Here is an 11,912-nt window from a genome sequence, read left to right as displayed (position 1 = left end):
AAAAAGGAGAACAATTTAGGAGGTTAGGCCATCTCCAACCGAGGGCTAGGCCAAAGGGTTTATGGGCCCCACTAGGCTAAAAAACCAAAATCGGGCCAGCGGGTTGGTCATTTCCAGCCAGCCAACCAGCCCTGCAGCCCAGCCCACTTGACAGCCAACGGCTAGTTGACATTAGATTACCATTGGAATTTGAATTTTTTTTGGACGAATTTAAAAAAAAATGCTAATTTTTTTTTTCCTATAAATACCTATGTCATTCCTACACCATTTCTCGCATCCTTTTCACCATTCCATACTATTTTACCTCTTCCAATAATCTTTCATTTAATTGTTTGAATAAATTTCAAATGGCCACATCTGCAATGAAAGGAAAGGCTTGGACCCGAAAAGAAGATGAAGCTCTTTGCAGGGCCTATAGATGGGTATCGGAAGAAAGTGTCAAGAGTAGTTCTTAAACAAGTGGGGTGTTTGGACTCGTACGTCGAAAAAGTACTACGAGTTCTATGGAGGCATCACTCCCGCGAATCTCCGAAACTACTACGAAATAAGTGTTTTCACAAGTTATTTTAAATATTTAATTATATTACATTTAATTTCATAAATAAATTTCCTTTAATTTTTGTAATTATATTGTCTAGGTACACCAAGCGGAGGAATTGTATATGGAGGACATGAAAAAACCCTTTACTCATCACGGTTGTTGGGAAATTTGTAAAGGGTAGGTGTTATTTTAACATCCACCTCAAGAAAGACTTGATCCTATCTAAAATTTGCACAACTAATTACATCCCGACACGTGGCACTCGAAATCCTATTTCATGCTTCAAGGTTTTTTCAAATATCTTAATTTATTTTAGAAGAACCTGATTGGCAGAAATCAATTGAAAGTCTTTGAATTTGTAGAAGAAAGCCTCATCCATGATCTTTTACTTCCTTAGCTTCTGGCAAGAGCATGCTGGTAACGTGTTGTAGGCCTATTTTACTGAACTGTACAAATGACAGAGAGGGAGAGGGGCCGGCGGCAATACAGAGAAAAGAGAAATGTAATTCAAAGTTGCATGTTGTATCATGCCCTTGTACCTTTATTGATAGTAGTACGATGGGTAGAATTTGTATCCTAATGGGATTACATTTCTTATAGGAATTAAACTACTAAAGGGAATATACAAGATACTCCTAGATACACTAGGATTTACACAATCACATTTCTAATCCGATAAGACTGCAATATTATTTTCTTTTTTCTCTTATTTTTTTTCTCCTTTACATTCTTTACTTTTGTTAGCATTAATTTGCTTCTTCATCTCTAGCATATATAAAGGGATGGAATCGATGGATGACTTGAGGAAAACATCATCATGACTATATTAAAACAAGGAATGAATCAAGCTACAAACAGGAAGGCCTTTATACTTTGTCGCGTTTATATGTATTCACCCACACTAAACAAAATCCTTAAATTTCCTTGTTCGCGTTAACGTTTGGAATTTATCATGAAGGAGAAGGATGCCTTTATGATTCTACTCCATTATAATACTTATATCTTTTTCAAGATAAACAAAAAAATTAAAATAATTCACACTATTTTTGAAACGTAACTAAACTAATTCATACTATTTCTGAAACATAATTAAAATAAAGGAAAATTAATGAAAAGTGTTTGAAAACTTAGAGTTTTAACGATAAGGACAAAATAAAGGGTAAAGTGAATAGTACCATGATTGACTTTTTAGTGTAAAAATGTGGTTTTTTGTTAAAGTGAATAGTACTGGGAACTTTTCGTTAAAGTTTCCTTAAAATAACTCCCACTATTTCTGAAACCACGGCAAACTAACTCATACTGTGACAACCCGTTTCTAATTTTACGTTTTTATTAATTTTAAAAGCGTGAATTGACGAAAATGCTCTAAAGGCAAGGACTTTGACTTCCGTTGACCATCGTCTAGAGAAGCGTATGACTTATTCTTTTGGCGTATTTGCATAGTACTCAATGGTATGAACGCATAGGCGAAGACCGTCTGCTAGTTCGGATTATAACGGTATAGTTACGGACGTTTGAAATTGGTTACTTACATTTTAGATTATAAATTATTTGAACTCCCACCATGTGGGAATGGTAACCAATCAGAAGTAAAGGAAGGAAATAAGGGACTGCTAAGTTAAAAGAAAGAGATGACCAATCAAAAAATGAGGAGAAATGGAAGGAAGGTGGTACGGGGGAGGAAGTCCCCATCTGATGGGAGGCGGACGAACCAAAGAAGGAGGAGGTGCGTGGACCAATGGGAGGAAGAGAAGGGAAGAAAGGAGAGAGGAGTGAGAGGCATGGGATCATGAACCTTTCCCTTTCAACCCGTTCCAAATCCGGCGAATTTTTGCCATTTTTCTCGTTGATCACCACCATCCATCCCCTGCAAATCACTCATGTGGCCTCCCATGCACCATTTCAGCCCAAAAATAGAGAGTTTTGGTTCCTGTTGATGCACAAAACCGGATGCCTTGGAACAACGTAAATCCGACCGTGAATCTGCAAGAAAAGTAAATAACAGAAGATGTATTGTGGTTCACCCCAAGGTTTGGGCTACGTCCACACTGATTGTATTTATCTGAGAGTATTTGTGAGGGAGAGAGTGTAAGAGCTTTGCTCTAGATAGGAGAGACTTAGGGTTTGTGAGGGTGAAGAGGCCCTTTTATAGAATAAGGGCTCATCCCCTAATTACATATTTGCCCATTCCTTTATTACATAATTACATTTAAGTCCCCTGAGTATTTATACGAGGTCTAAATACGAGGCCCTAAATATGGTATAAACAGTAGTCCCCCAAGTCTTCAGTCAAGAGAGTCTTTTGGTTGGAGACTTGAAATTCAGTCTATGTGTGGGTCGAAGTAACTAGATGCTGTCTTGAACTGATGCTTGATATGAGGCAGTGCTCAATCTGAAATGACGCTCAACTAGAAGTAGCACACGCTGCGAGGCTGCTCGGCTCGTGGCTTATGTTGCCTTGGTTGGCTTGGCTTGCGGTGTTTGAAGGTGAGGGAGTCCCTTTTATAGAATAAGGGCTCGCTCCTCAATACATGAATGATAGGCTAGAGTTGATGCTCTCTAATGATGGTAAGGGAGTCCCTTTTATAAAATAAGGGCTCGTTCCTCAATACATGAATAATAGGCTAGAGTTGATGCTCTCTAACGACAGTGAGGGAGTCCCTTTTATAGAATAAGGGCTCGTTCCTCAATACATAAATGATGGGCTAGAGTTGATGCTCGCAGCGAGGCGGTTGCTCAGTAGGCGGCGATACTCTCTAATGGTGGTGAGGGAGTCCCTTTTATAAAATAAGGGCTCGCTCCTCAATACATGAATAATGTGCTAGAGTTGATGCTCTCTAATGATGGTGAGGGAGTCCCTTTTATAAAATAAAGGCTCGTTCCTCAATACATAAGTGATGGGCTAAGTCCCCCAAGTATTTTTCATGAGGCCCAGTTGAGGCCCATTATATGGTACATAATGTAGCCCCTCAAGTCTTCGATCAATAGAGTCTATTGGTTGGAGACTTTAAATTGAATCCATGTATGGGCCGAAGTGGCGGTTGTTCGGATGCGGTATTTGTATACCATGCACTGAAGGTTTTTAGGTGAAGCTTTGCAAGTGAAGCTTTGAAGCTAGAGCTCTGTAAATGAAGCTTTTGAAGCTACAACTCTGTAAATGAAGCTTTTGAAGCTGTTTGACTTGAGTGATTCTCATGAATGTTTATGTTGATTGACATGAGTGATGCTCATGGATGTTGTCATGAGTGATACTTATGAATATTAACATGAGTGATGCTCATGAATGTTGACATGAATGATGGTCATGAATGTTTATGTATGATTGTCATAAGTGATGCTCATGAATGTTTATGTATGAATGACATGAGTAATGCTCATGTATGTTTAGAAGTACTAGGCGTACTTTTGATCACCTGGTTGGTGGCATGAAGGAGAGTACGGGTTGTACATTTCATCACTTGGTTGGTGGCATGAATGGCTTGTTGCCAAATGATATTAATGTACGGGTTGTACATTTCATCACCTGGTTGGTGGTAATAGCGGCAGGTTGCCAAATAATTTTTGGAGTACTGGGCGTAATTTTGGTCACCTGGTTGGTGGTAATAGCGGCAGGTTGCCGAATAATCATGGAGTATTGGGCTTACTTTTGATCGCCTGGTTGGAGCTATTTTGGGCTTATAGGCCTTCGCCATCTACACAACATTCCAGCGCATTTTTTTTTTTGGGCTTTGCCGTTTTTTTTTTTACTACCCTCTGATGGGGTTTATACTGATGTCTCCGAGAGATAAGAAAGATAAATTACATCATTCAAGAATAAGGAAAGTAAACCACATCACTCTGGTGGGGTGGGTGTTTATTCCTTGCTTTTGTTTGTGTTTTTCTGCTGCACTATCTCTGTCTTTTCATCTGGCAGACAGAATGACTCATAATAATAGGAAGATCTTTTGCTTTTCTTCTTTTCTTCGCTTTCTGCAATTATCTCCGAGATTGATTGAGTAGTGGGTAGCCATGCTTTTTGCTTTTATTATTCTGTTCGTCTATCATTGCTCTAGTAGTGAAACTGTGAGCAGAGACCCAAAGTATAAACTTTTTTGTCTGTCGGTGAAGAGGATGGGCATTCTGCAGGGCAATATCCCTGATTTGAGAAAGCACGAGTTTTTCTTGCTGTAGCAAACTTTAAGATCTCTTACTTTGTACCAGAACCACGATACCCTGTCCCCCCTTTATTTATATACAATGTAGTTTTGGGTTGGAATTATTAAAGATAGGAATAAAATATCTCAAGATGCATGTGATAATGTGGTTTCCAGTAAGAGGATATGAATTTGAAGAAAACTTATCTTCTTCGTTGCTTTTCCGCTTGGCACTTTCCAAAAAAGCAGTTTCTCTATTATTCTAAGGAGCTGCAAAACAGCTGGAGAATGTGGCATGGCGGTGGCACTGAGGGTGTTCCGACTTCTCCACTGCAATTGCTGGCAATGGAATTCCGACAGTTTTTCTTAGTGGCAGTAAGCATTCTAGCAGTAAGCACTCTGGGGTTCAGAGAGAGAGATGAACCTCGGCAAAACCACAAAGTAAAAAAAGCAGCCTGAAAAACTCAACATTCTTGCTCTTTGCAGCAGCATAGAAAATATCCACCACCCCATATTCTCATTCCCCAAAAACAGGCAGAGGGTTTCTCTCGAAAAGTTCTTGGACAAACAGGTTTTTGATATCTTTGACCTCTTTAGGAAGGAAAGAAGGGAACCCGGCAGCGGCGGAGCAGAACCGGAACCGTCTTTGATTTGTGTTGTGCATTTCACGGCAATGGGTGTGGAGCGCCGACTGCTACGAACTCGACGTCCTCATCGCCGTCGCCAACGGCTGCGATGTCGTTTCCCTCAGTGTAGGCGGCATTATCGTCCCCACAATACTACTGTTTCAAAGTTTCAGCTTTGGCCCCTTCTTTCTCCTCAACTGTAGATGTGAGCTGTAGAGGTTCAGTTTCCCCCAGGTGATTTGTCAACCTTAGGTGGAAGCTTAGAAGACCCGGCTTTCTCTGATGATTCAACATTACTTTCCTCATCTTGTTGCTCCAGAAAGGACATAATCCAATTCGTAGATGAAGGCCATAATCCTAAAGCTTCATTGCCGGATTCGGCTTTCTCTGATGTTCTTAATGCTCTCCTGGAGCTTTTTCACGGCCCCGGCAAGATCGGGAAAGTTCCCCAAAGACACTTTCCCACTGAACCACGCCATTCTAGCTGTGGGGGTCCGATTAATGTCGGCAGAGTTAGGGATCAAATCATGGCGGTATGCTTCATTGAGGAAGATCAAACGCCAGTGGGACGACTGAAAGGAGGAGAGAGAGAGCGCCCTCGATGGCGGCGGTGACGGTAGCGCAGCACCTCGCATTAGCAGTACCATTCTGTTTCTTCCTGTGACCTTGTAGTAGCAAAGAGCAGTGCAGATTTTGTAATTGGTTTTGCTTTCCTCATTGGGATCATTATCGAATTTTTTTTTTGGCTGGAAATGGGATGCAGTTCTTTGCCAAGAAAGCATGGCATTTGTCCAATTATACGAAGCTTCCTCTGAAAAATAAGGGTACAATTTGTCCGATACTCTTTCTAATTTTCCTCTAAGCACTGAAAACGACCTCGTCTCTAAACTGGTTGAAGCTGGCCGGTATTGGTGGTGGTGATCTGGTTGTCCTGTCACTGTTTTTGGCGGCGCCCCCGGTCTTTGGTGGATAACTAATGTGACCAATGACAAGAGAAATATGACGGAGAAGAATATCACGGCAAAACCCTTTAAGGGTCTTCGATGGGTCGGTGGAGGGACGATGGCGGATGGGTCTTTTCCCGGCAAGATAGTGTAGGAAGTGTTGTTGGTTTGACAAATGGTGTCCTGAATACGAACCCAAAACCCAAAAAAAAAAAAAAAAAAACGACCTTTATCTTCCCTTTGGGCTTGTGAGGAGTGTTTGAGATTTGGATCTTTATGTTTCTGGGTTTTTCTGGGAAAGCTTTGTGGTTCACCCCAAGGTTTGGGCTACGTCCACACTGATTGTATTTATCTGAGAGTATTTGTGAGGGAGAGAGTGTGAGAGCTTTGCTCTAGATAGGAGAGATTTAGGGTTCGTGAGGGTGAAGAGGCCTTTTTATAGAATAAGGGCTTATCCCCTAATTACATCTTTGCCTCTTCCTTTATTACATAATTACATTTTAGTCCCCTGAGTATTTATACGAGGTCTAAATACGAGGCCCTAAATATGATATAAACAGTAGTCCCCCAAGTCTTCAGTCAGGAGAGTTTTTTGGCTGGAGACTTAAAATTCGGTCCATGTATGGGCCGAAGTAACTGGATGCTGTCTTGAACTGATGCTCGATATGAGGCAGTGCTCAATCTGAAATGACGCTCAACTAGAAGTAGCACACGCTGCGAGGCTGCTCGGCTCGTGACTTATGTTGCCTTGGTTGGCTCAGCTTGCGGCGTTTGAAGGTGCAGGAGTCCCTTTTATAGAATAAGGGCTTGCTCCTCAATACATGGATGATAGGCTAGAGTTGATGCTCTCTAATGATGGTGAAAGAGTCCATTTTATAAAATAAGGGCTCGTTCCTCAATACATGCAAAATGTGCTAGAGTTGATGCTTTCTAATGACGGTGGGGGAGTCCCTTTTATAGAATAAGGGCTCGTTCCTCAATACATAAATGATGGGCTAGAGTTGATGTTCGCGGTGAGGCGGTTGCTCAGTAGGCGGCGATACTATCTAATGGTGGTGAGGGATTCCCTTTTATAAAATAATGGCTCGCTCCTCAATACATGAATAAGGTGCTAGAGTTGATGCTCTCCAATGACGGTGAGGGAGTCCCTTTTATAAAATAAAGGCTCGCTCCTCAATACATAAGTGATGGGCTAAGTCCCCCAAGTATTTTTCATGAGGCCCAGTTGAGGCCCAATATATGGTACATAATGGAGGAGGTTAGTGGACCAATGGGAGGAAGAGAAGGGAAGAAAAGAGAGAGGAGTGAGATGCACGGGATCATGAACCCTTCCCTTTCAACTCGTGCGCAACCCAGTTTCTACCCGATTCCAAATCTGGCGAATTTCTGCCATTTTTCTCGTTGATCACCACCATCCATCACTTGAAAATCACTCATGTGGCCTCCCATCCACCATTTCAGCCAAAAATCAGAGAGTTTTGGTTCCTGTTGATGCACAAAACCGGATGTCTTGGAACAACGTAAATCCGACCGTGAATTTGCAAGAAAAGTAAATAACACAAGATGTATGGTGGTTCACCCCAAGGTTTGGGCTACGTCCACACTGATTGTATTTATCTGAGAGTATTTGTGAGGGAGATAGTGTGAGAGCTTTGCTCTAGATATGAGATACTTAGGGTTTGTTCGTGACACCTTGATATTTGATAATTGTTCTAGATGACGTTATTTGATAATTGTTCTATTGATAAGAATTCTGAGACGTTATTTGATAATTGTTCTAGATGACGATTGTTCGTGACACCTTGATATTTGTGCAAGGGAGTTGTAGCGCGAACTCTAGGTGAGTGGGCTTTTGGTTTTCTATATACGTATATATGCTCTACATTTTCCCAGAAATGTTTTAAATGGATTTACGATTTTAAATGCCATGTCAATTGCATTACATTTTAGAATATGCTTTAGAATATATATATGCATGTTGTTGTTTGACATTGCGGACGCTCAGGTAAGCTTCAAGTGATATATATTGATGATAGTGAAATGTATTGTTGTGATTATACGTAGATGCATTTAGAGCTCATTATCCTGCACCCCGGTGTTAGTGCTCCCGCCCGTGGCCAGGGCACATCTTTCACGTTATGTTCACCTCTTGCACCGCACGCTCACCTTGGATCCAAGTTTGGTGCACAACCCTGTCGTACAGACCATAATATGTGGTTTCGACTCGTAGGTGACCCGCGATTATTTGCACAGCCTTCACGTGATCGTAGCACTTGAGCGTACTTATCTACACTAGCCTTGTCGTACAGACCACAATAGGTGGTTCGGACTCGTGTGCAGGCATACTTGACGAGCTATAGATTTAGCCGTACATGTCACATTAGGTGACTCCGGCTGGCATACTATTTTACATTGATTCGTATCACCTGGCTTACACATTTTATGGTTGAACATCTTGACCTGGCATACCTCTGTTTTCACTGTTTCTAAGCATTATCCTTATGTACCTACGTGTTATTATTTTATGGGAAATTATACGAGTTTTACAGTAAGGGGTTATTACTTTCAGAAAAGAGAATTGTGTTTTCTAAAGTTTTGTTTTTGCCTACTCACCCTTTTGTTTTTCGCCCCCCCAGGTTCTAGTAGCAAAGTTTCGTACCGACGAGGATTATTGGCAAATCTTGGTGTAGACGATTACCATCGATGGTATAATTCTCACTCTATTTTACTTTACTGTACTTATGCTATGTCATCGCGTGTGAATTGGGTTCATTCCCGCTCACAGCTCACTCTGTATTTAGGCACTTTTAGGTTTAAATTTATTCACATCTTCCACATCACTACACTTTATGGCTTCGTCACCTTCCAGGTGTCGGCCAGCACAGTTCGATTCGGAGTCCTAGTGGATATTTCGGGTCGGGGTGTGTCGCATACTATTTCTGAAACTGAGCCATAATAGTATTTGTGGAAGGGAACAAAATAAACACTATTTCTAAAACTAAAGCAAAATAACCAACACTATAGCTAAAACTAAACCAAAATAACTCATACTATTTTTGGAACTACAGCAAAATTACACACTATTTCTGAAAACTGAACCAAAATAACCCACACTATTTCTTGAAGGGAACAAAATGCACTATTTTTATAACTACAACAATATAACCCACACAATATTTGAAACTGAACAAAAATAATCCACGCTATTTCGGGAACTACAGCAAAATAACCCACGCTATTTCTGAAACTGAACCAAAATAACCCCGTACTATTTCAGAAATTAAACTAAAATAACTCAGATTATTTTTGAACATGAACAAAATAAAGACAAAGTTTTGACAAAATAACACAATCTTGAATCTTGATTGATCGCACCTCTTTCTCCAAAAAATGGTAGTCTTATATACTGCTATTTAATAGTATAATCTATATATGGATTACTTTTGATTTGGCTATGTATAACTGGTTGAATTCAACTTCATGAAATTTTCAGTCCCCTCTTCTCTGTTCTCTCTCCTCTCTCTCATGTAAATTTATGGTGTTTTTTTTGTGGGTTTGAAAAACATATAATACTTTGATAAATACGTTTTTTTCCCTTTTTGTATTCATGGCCCTTTCGGGATTCTTCCGTCAGGAGCAGTGTCTGGAAAAAAAAAATTGACATAAGGACTGTTGAGAAACGTATCAAAACTGTGTTGAGCAACAAAAAATAAATAAACAATTTGACAGCAATTAAATTGCAGGACCATCAAATCTTTTTACATACAAAAATAGCAATATTCTATGAATTAGAAAAACATACAAAAATAGCTATATTTTATGAATTAAAAAAACAAAAATCTTCTAAAGCTCACTTTAAAAATCAAGTTTTCTACATACCCATAGTGAAACAAAGGACAGTTGGTTTTGTTTATTAGTTTGGCACATGTGGTGGTTGGAATAATGAAAGTGGGATGGTGGACGGCAGTGAAAAATGGAAGTGGGGATGGTGGACGCCATTTCATCATCTTCATATTTAATAAGGTAATAGGCTTTCCGTTAGGGGCAAGTTTGAAAAAAAAATTTATTGTGTTGAGCTTTTAGTTTGGTCGCGAGCTTTTATGTTTGGAGGGCTGGTATATGAATAGTTTGTCATTAAGATTAAATTTTAAGTTTACCCGGATAAAGAGGGGAATGAATTAGTTAGAGCCTTTTGTAACCAAAAAGAGTCGTTGGAGTTTTAATTACATACCGTCAATGACAATAGTATATTAGCGTTGAACATCTTTGTGGAAACAAGAATTATCATAATTTTTTGTTTTTGTTTTTGTTTTTTTTAAATAAATGTTTACGAGTGTACTTAATAATTATTCCACATCTGGTATGAATGAATTTTCCGATTTGGTGATGATTCGATCAGTTTGTTTGGTCATACTTTGGTTTGTACCTCCCGATGCTTAGTGTTTTGATCACTTAGTATTCTGTTATGTGGATCTTAATATATGTTAGTTTGTATTTACCTGATACTTATGATCTTTGCAGCTTGTACCCGATACCATATGCTTCTTGTTAGTTTGTATTTACCTGATACTTATGATCTTTGCAGCTTGTACCCGATACCATATGCTTCTTGCTTATTATGGTTTGCTTCTGTTTTGGTCACTTCTGATGTAAGACAAATTACATTTGCTTCTTGTATTAAAAAAAAAAAGGAAAAGGAAATTTGTTGTCATCATTTATACACACACATGCGCGTATGATTCCGAAGAGAGTATTGCGCATGTTACAGTGCAAATTACAAATCTCTAAGGATTGTTGAGAACTGTATCAAAACTGTGTTGAGCAACGAAAAATAAGGACTGTTGAGAAATGTATCAAAACTGTGTTGAGCAACGAAAAATAAATAAACAATTTGACTGAAATTAAATTGCAGGACCATGAAATCTTTTTACATACAAAAATAGCAATATTCTATGAATTAGAAAAACATACAAAAATAGCTATATTTTATGAATTAAAAAAACAAAAATCATCTAAAGCTCACTTTAAAAATCAAGTTTTCTACATACCCATAGTGAAACAAAGGACAGTTGGTTTTGTTTATTAGTTTGGCACGTGTGGTAGTTGGAATAATGAAAGTGGGATGGTGGACGGCAGTGGAAAATGGAAGTGGGGATGGTGGACGCCATTTCATCACCTTCATATTTAATAAGGTAATAGGCTTTCCGTTAGGGGCAAGTTTGGAGGGCTGGTATATGAATAGTTTGTCATTAAGATTAAATTTTAAGTTTATTAGGTTAAATAATAGTTTATGGTAGTATTTGGTTAAATTAAAGTTAGGTCCAAGTTCTTTTCATTAAAGCTTCTTTTTTTCCTTGTATTTTGAGAGGTAAAGTTTATGTCCCTTTTAACTAGATGTAACTTTCTTTCGTTACCAATAAAATTCTCTTGTATCGCAGACGTTTCTTAAAAATAAAAAAAAATAAAAAAAAGTTTTATTCAAGATGGATGTGTGAATTTGTGTATATAAAACCTTTGTCCCAAGAAAGTACAGAACTAGAACTAAAACTTTACCCTTTACACTCTCATATTCTAATTACTCTCTTAGAAGTCTAGAACCAGAACTATGGAACCTTTTTGTTCCCGTTGCCTGCTATCAAAACTACAATATAACTAATTTTTTCGACAA

Source organism: Malus domestica, chromosome 03 (genome assembly GCF_042453785.1).
Source record: "Malus domestica chromosome 03, GDT2T_hap1".
NCBI classification, from domain to species: domain Eukaryota; kingdom Viridiplantae; phylum Streptophyta; class Magnoliopsida; order Rosales; family Rosaceae; genus Malus; species Malus domestica.
The sequence above is the reverse complement of the archived record's forward strand: the minus strand, read 5'-3'. Positions refer to the sequence as shown.